Source organism: Arachis ipaensis, chromosome B06, assembly GCF_000816755.2.
Source record: "Arachis ipaensis cultivar K30076 chromosome B06, Araip1.1, whole genome shotgun sequence".
Lineage (NCBI taxonomy): Eukaryota > Viridiplantae > Streptophyta > Magnoliopsida > Fabales > Fabaceae > Arachis > Arachis ipaensis.
Genome location: NC_029790.2, coordinates 120441281 through 120449534, shown reverse-complemented (window position 1 = coordinate 120449534; position 8254 = coordinate 120441281).

Below are 8254 nucleotides of genomic sequence, written 5' to 3'. Positions count from 1 at the left end.
ATATGATTTTTGGACTCAATAGGTTTTTCTGAGTTAGAAAATGTATTTTCGGTGAAAAACCATGAAAAACCACGAACCGACAGCCAAACCGGTTCAAATCTGCCCAGTGTTGCATGAGAAATAGTGAAAACAGTCAAAAACCTTAGAAAAATATTAGAAATGGAAAACTGGGCGTTAACTTTAAAGGTTTGGCTCGAAGTTGGGACAAACGGGCTAAAAACGCTAACAGGTTGGACCGAGCCCAAGTTGGGCCCAAGCCCAACATATATAAGTGCTTTAAATGAACCCATTTCAGCATAACACCCTCATAAACACTACACACCCAGCTGAGAAGGAGAAGAAGAGAAACTCCATTAACACTATTCACATAGAGCTTCACAAGCTCATATCTTGAGCTACAGAGCTCCGTTTGCCGCACCGTTTGCGGCTACGCGTTTCTTGTAGAGAGCTCTACAAAACCCACTTAAGAAACTGATAAGAAAAGCTCAAATCCCTCTCAGTTCTTCTCTTTAAAATTTCGAGTTTTATGGCTTTTGATTAAGTGAGGTTTTGTGATTTTTGGGTGTTTAGGTACACTCTAACCTTTGGTTAGCATTGGATTTGACATCTAAAATTGTTGGGTAAGGTAAGAGCTCTTGAAACCCTTGTGAGATTTTGATTATATTGAGCCCTAGGTTGATTAGTCATGATTTATGTGTATTATAGCTTGATTATTGTAAAACCCGGTTAATTAGTGGCTAATTAAACAATAAATTAAAATAGATTCTAGAAAATGAAATAATGAAGTTTTTATGGTTTAATGTGATAGAGAAATTAAAAACGATAATTTTGACACAAATTTTAAAGAAATCGGTCTAAGATTGGGCCGAACGGCCCGAATTGAGCCAACCGGACCCAAGTTAGGCCCAAAGGCCTAGCCAAGCCTCATTCATTAAAGAGAGCTCAGCTCTCTTTCTCTTCAAAACACACACACACACACACGATGGTTATGGAGAGGGAAACAAGAAAACCCTTGCTCCTATTCACATCAATCTTCCATTGATCATATCTTTTGATCCGGAGCTCCAATTGACGTACCGTTTACGGCCACGCGACCGCAGCGTCAAGCTCTACAAAACCCACACCAAGATTCTTGAGGTAAGACACGTTTCATCTCTGTTCTCCCATCTTTAATTTTCGAAAATCTTGGGCAAAAATATTGAACTTGTGAGCTCCTTTGTGTTATAAGATCATATTAACTTGAGCGGAAGGCTTGTTCTTACTCCCTTGATCCTTGGGTAAGGTAAGGAATCTCAAATCCTAGTGAAAATTTTGAATTTGAGGTGTTGGGTATTGAGTTATTGTGTATTGATGTGATATTGTGGCTTAGGCATTATATATGTGTGCATTGGACCTTGATTGGTGATTTTGGGAAGCTTGGAAATGAGCTTTGTGTTGGGAAAATCTGTTGGTGGAGTTTGGAAACCTTGGAAGGTTGATATTAGAGGTGTTCTGAGTGGAACAGGAATCGGCCAAGGTATGGTTTTAGTTTTCTGTATCTAAAATGTAATGTGGTGTGAAAACGTAGGTTAATGGCCTTAGGATAGGGTTTTGAAATAATGAGGTAGTTGATGGATGATGTAAATTGTGTTGTTATGTATGAACTTGGTGGGTTGTGACATGTTGATATATTTGATGAATGAATTGGATTGAGATTGATACATGGATTGATATGTTTGTTGATGAAAAGGTTGAAGCTCTTGTTGATGAGCATGTTTTTAGAGTATGATATTGACATGTGAAAATATATAGTGATTGATGAAATTGATTGTTTGTTTTGGGAATTGAGATATGAAATGGTCATTATGATGTGAGATTTATTAAACTGAGATATTGGTTAAATATGGTGTAATTGATGGGTTGATGATTGGAAGAGGTTTAAAAATGATTGATGATTGGAATGGTTGAATTTTGGGTCGATTTGGTATGGATTGGTAAGAGTATGTTTTGAAAATGGGGAGTTTATGAGTTTTGGTAAAAATAAAATTTTGATGAATTTCAACGGATCATATCTTGAGTTATTATTTTCGGAATTTTATGATTTTTATATCAATTGAAAGATAATTTCATAAGCTTTAAAATGGTTTATATTTGGTGGAAATCTGAATTTTGTGGAAGGAGATATGATCATTGGAAGTTTGGGCAAAAAATCTGAATTCTACAAATTCTGCAGAATTTGTGATTTCTGGTTTGTGTACGCACGCACAGCCCTGTGCGCACGCACACCCCACGGGAATTTGGACCTGTGCGCACGCATAGCCTTGTGCGTACGCACACGCGGGAATGGGGCTGCTGCTGGGAGCGCTAGCACACCCTGTATGCACACACAACAAAACGAAGGATTTCGAGCTGTGCGGGCGTACAACCTTGTGCGTATGCACACGTTGGGAATGGCTTGCTGTTGGTGGTGCTGGCACACCTTGTGTGCACACACAACTCTAGAGATTTTGCTTTCTGTGCGTATGCACACGTCTAAAAATGCTTATGGGTGTGCGCACGCACACCCCTGTGCGTACGCACGCGACCCAATTCTTTTCTAAAGCTATTTTTTTAAGTCTTTCACATTTCCAAAAAGCTTGTAACCTTCCAAGATGTTATGTCACACTTATAAACACCCAATTTCATCCTCTAATGTTAAATTGATGTAAATGCCTAGTGAATAAAAGTAAGCTAGGAAAGAGGGTAACTTGTGAAGGAAGAAAGGGGATGTTGTGATGAGTATGGTGAATGATGATGATATGAGGTGTTGAGGAGTATGGTGGAATGCTGTATATGATATGAGCCAAATGGCGGTGTGTGATGATGATTATGGCTGGTTATGAAATTATGATTTGTAAGCCGGATGGCTGAAATGAATATTGATGTATGGCTGTAATTGAATGCATATATGCTGAATTGAATTATTGATATTGTGATTATTTGCACTCCACCTATCTGAGATACGAGTTTTCCTGGGTAAAAGCAGTGGCTAGCCACCACGTACTCCAGGTGGAGACTCGATACTCTGCTGACCCTATGTCGTAAGTGTGGCCGGATACAGTGAAAGTTCCGAATGAGCTTGCCCCCGTAAATATACACCAGTGAGGGTGTTGGATATATATATGATGTTTATGTTGTGGATAACTCAAGTTGGGGATGCACGACAGAGGGACAGTCCAATGGTTAGCTGCCAGAACTTGTCGGACTGGCTTTATAACCGATAGATGAGACTCATCAACCACTAGGACATGCATGCATCATATGTATTATATGTGATTTGTCTGGATTGCCTAATTGATTGCATCATTACTTGCTAATTGCCTAATTGTCTTATCTGCTTCCTACTTGTGCATTTCTTTGTTTGATATACTTGTGTTTGCATCTCAATTACTGTTGGCAGTTGGGAGGTTTACAGGAATTGGAATAGGGATTTGTAGTTAGAATGGAGACCTTTAGTTAGTTACCTATTTTTATTTCTTATGGATTAGAATTGTTTATATGCTTTGAGTATGCAAATGGAAGTTCTAGGATTGCCTTCGGCTTTTCCAAGACATTACATGTTAGACATTTGGGCATTGTTACCATGCTGAGAACCTCCGGTTCTCACTCATGTGGATTTTGTGGTTTTAAGAAGCAGGATGTGAGGCTCCTCGCTGAGGCATGCTGGAGACTTCCTTTTGGTAGAGATCCTTGTATCTTGGGATTCTATTTTGGTCATTTTATACTTGTTTAGATACTATATTCTTCACTGTATATGTATGACTCTGTGTGGTAGGGTGTTACAATTATTGTGAGTTTGGAAGCCTTTGGAACTTGTTGGAGTGGAATTGGAGGCTTGTTTGTGGTTGAAAGATTATCTTGAGCTCATATTGGGGTTTTGGTGCATATTGGGGATCGGCCAAGGTATGGTTTCGGTTTTCTCTATGTAGTATATAATATTCATGGACACTTAGGCTAGTGACCCAAAGGATAGGTTTGAATTAAAATGGATGTTGAGTTGTTGAATGTTGCTGTATGATGATTTATGATGAATTGATGAGCTTTGGTTATGTTGATGAAAGTGTTGTATGGTAATTGATGATTTGGAATGATTGATAAATGGCTATATTGATGTTGGTAGTTGGATATGGGAGATTGATATTGAAATTGATGATAGAAGGATGATTGGTGAATGTATTGGTGGGAAAATTGTTTGTAATGCTATACGTTTGATAATTGAGATTGAGAATGATGAAGTGTGATGGAAAATTGGTGTGAATGACAAATGGTGACCTAAAAGGGTGGATGGTATTGTAATTGGAAGTTTGGTATTGTTTTGGTTGGATGTGGTTTGTGAACATTGGTAAATTGAGATTTTGTGAGTGTTGGTAAAAGTTGGTTTTTGGTGAACTTTGTCTGATCATAACTTATGCCTCAGTTTTCAAAATTGGTTGAAATTTGTTTAGAATTAAAATTCATTGAAAACTCTTAAAATCGATATAAAGTTTGTAAAATTTCGATTTTTGTAGAGGGAGTTATGATCATTCAAAAATTAGTATCCAAATCTGAAATTCTGCAAAGTTGCAGAATTTTGTGATTTCTGGTATGTGCGCACGCACAACCTAGCAAAATTTTATACCTGTGTGCACGCACATACCTGTGCGTACGCACAGGCAGGGAAAGGCTTCCTGTTTAGAGAGCTAGCACAGCTTGTGCGCACACATACCCAACGAGGATTTACAACCTGTGCGGACGCACAAGTTGGGAAGGGTAGTCTGTTGGGGGCGCTAGCACACCTTGTGCGAGCGAACAGACCTTGCAAAATTTGGTACCTGTGCGTACGCACATCTCTATGTGTACGCACACTTTTAAAAATCTTCCTGGGTGTGCGCACGTACATCCCTGTGCGTACGCACATGCCTTGTTTCGCAAATTTAAATTTTGTTTTCAACTATTTCACCTTCCCAACAAGATTGTAAGCTTCTATGTCACCATTTTAAGACTTTTGGACATAATTTTAGGTATGAGAACATGGGAAAGAATTTTAGGGATTTAGTTGATGTCATTTTGGAAAATTAGAAAACGGAGGTCTAGGTTTCGGGTGTACTGAGGATGGTTTAACGGCGTGTGAAGGTAGATTGGTATGTGAAATAAGAACTGACGAACTGTTGAGTTCGGAACAGAAATGTGAAATTGACAATAGTTGAGATGAGTCGAGGACTCAGAATGGAAATGTTGATTTGACAGTGGTTGAGATGAGTCGAGGACTCGAATGTGCAATGATGAATCATTGATGTATTGAAAATGTTTTCTGAAAAACCACTGAACTACTGTTTTACATTGAGATTATGAGACGTTATGCACTTGGAAGAGATGGTGGTTAATCCCGCCTGTAGAGGTAGCGGCGGCGGCGTAAGGACTGTGGTTAATCCCGCTTACGTTGAGATGTGAGGTCTGTGGCAAGAGTATCCCGCTCGCATCCCTTCGGATCAATAGAGTGTGCAGGCACAAAATCCTGGACGGTGATCCGAGCACCATATCTCGGGGGTTCCCAATGATGATTCCGAAGTGCGACATCTCCATGGAGGTGTGTCGGGTTGGCAGTTGAACCGACAATGTGATATCACAGCCAGTAGGACAAGCATTCATCATGTGCATTTTCTATCTGTTTGTTTGCTTTGCCGACTTGTAATTGTATGCCTAATTGAATAACATGCCTATTTGCTTACTTGAATTACTTGTTTTATATGTTTCTACTTGTGTTTTACTTGCATTGTAATTAATTGTGATTTCTACTGGGATTGAGGAGGTTCGGAAGGCGGTGGCGATGGGATCGGATGGAGGATAGGTTGGTGAAGGCTGTGGGACAACGGTGTTTGGTCAGAATAGAAATCTCCTAAGATCGAGTACCCTGTTTATTTATGTTAAGATTTATATAATTATACTTTATTATTTTAGTATGCCTAAGATGAATCTTGTGATGGATATGAAGTCTAGGATTGCCTCTGGCATCCCGGGGTCTTATATCTTACATCACTGGGCACTGTTACCATACTGAGAACCTCGGTGAGTTGCTTGGATGGTGACAGAAGTGGAAGATCCTGTTACTCTTGGAGTTTTTTTTATTTATTTTGTTTATATATATCTCTCACTTTTGTACTTTGCTTTTGCCTAGAGGCTTGTATTGAGAGAGAAAAACTTGTATAAGCTATTTTAAACTTCAGATTCTGGTTTGTCTGTATATATGGCTAGCCGGCTTAAACTCCGCGAGCCGTGGCTAGATTATTATGATATTATACTCTTATCTTTTGTTATACTATATCTATATCTATATCTTGTGCTTTAAGTTAATTGCTTCGTTAGTACGTTTTGCGCTTTTCAAGTCTTGTTTTTGAGCTATATCCTTCATCGAGCTTCTAGATTATATTATTTCTTTTATATATTATATGTATGAGATTTAGAACTGTCGTAACCTTTGATTAACCTTTGCTTTACGATGCGAGGTAAGGCTTAGGCTAATTAGGGTGTTACAAATCCTAGTCAAGTTCAGGTTGGGTTAGAATCTAGACTTGTCCCAGATAGAATTGGGTAGATCCTAGAGAGAATTGGTGTTTGTAATATTGAAAAAGAGATAGTGAAATTCCATCATTGTTGTGATGGAGAGTGGATGTAGGCCACATTGCACCTAGTGGCTGAACCAGGATATATCTGGTGTCAATTCTTCTTATCTACTCCTTTCTCTGTTTCTGTTAATCAGGAGACAAAAATAAAAGTGTCTCTCAACTCGGCACGAGATAAAACAAAAGTGTCTTTTAACACAGCACGAGACAAAAGCAGAAAAATCTCCTGAAGTTTTTTTAAAAAATCAAAAATTAATATTCAACAAAAAAGGGCTAAGATTCAACCTCCTTCTCTTAACCACTGATCATCAGTTTATTTTTAGTTTATTTTTTTTTTGGAATGCATGAGATGGAGATATTGGCTCAGTTGCTAATTCAATGGATGAAACACCACTCAGGAAAATGACTAGGGGCAAAAGAAAAAGCAAAGTCATGGTAGAAAAAGAAAGGGGAATACGAATACAAAAAATACAAAGCCTTATGAATTTGTGACTTCTTTGTGGCTTTGGCCTGTAGGATGTTCATCACACCCTTCAGAGGAATCTATTTATAAGCTAACGCTCACTAGTCACTACCCATGTATGCAGTGATGTTACATGTGACCAAAGGATTTTCTTTTCTTGCGGATGGTGATTTTCCGAATGCTGCAATAGTGCGGGTTGTTTGTACATCAAACTGCTTTGTACAAAATCTTTGTAAATTAATTTATATCTTTTGTCTAATCAGTTTATCAATCTATTTATAACTACTCCAAGAAAAAAAACACATTATTTCGAATAATTGGCAGTTATTTTAATTTATAAATAAAATAAATATTAATTATTTTTTATAAATAATGATCGATATATTTTTTTTCTTATTTATCTCCAATAACAATTAGTTTCAGTTAGTTAGTAAAAAAATAAAATAAGATTGAATTTAACAAAAATAATAAATTTTAATTTTTAATTTTTAAATTATGAATGATAATCCAAGAAAATAAAAGTAGTTAGAAAATCATATAAAATAATTATCCTAAAAGATTATTATCCTAATTAAACTAAAAAAGATAGTTTGGTTAATTAATATCTAATTAAGATCCAATTACTGAACTACCTTCCCTCTCTTATCACTCTGAGAAAAAAAATTAGTATACAATTAAGATCCAGTACCAAAACTTACTAGGACCTCTTCTATATGGAGGCCACTCAGATAAATACGCCTAAAACGTCTTTTTTTAAAGATGTCTTTATGTTGTGTTTTAATTGATATTACTATAGGTTCATTGTTGCAAAAGAATGTTTCTTTTATTATAAACTATTATTAGATTTTAATTACCATTAAAACAACTGAATGGTCAACTTAATTACCATTATTATATCCATAGTTGTAAAAACCGAACTGGATCGGTTGGTTTGACCAAATTATAGTCCAGTTCAATTTATTCTTTGGACCGTTTAAGGAATAAAATCGGTGTGAACTGGTAAGAACCGGTGCAAACTGGTCTAATCAAACTGGTATGCTTGAAAAAATTTTTAAAATGTCTCCACAAGGTCAAGTAACCTCTACTTGCCACTTAGCCATTGCACTTCTAAGTACTATATTTGACAAATACTAATTATATAGTATACATAAATATCTAATTTAATTTAATTTTT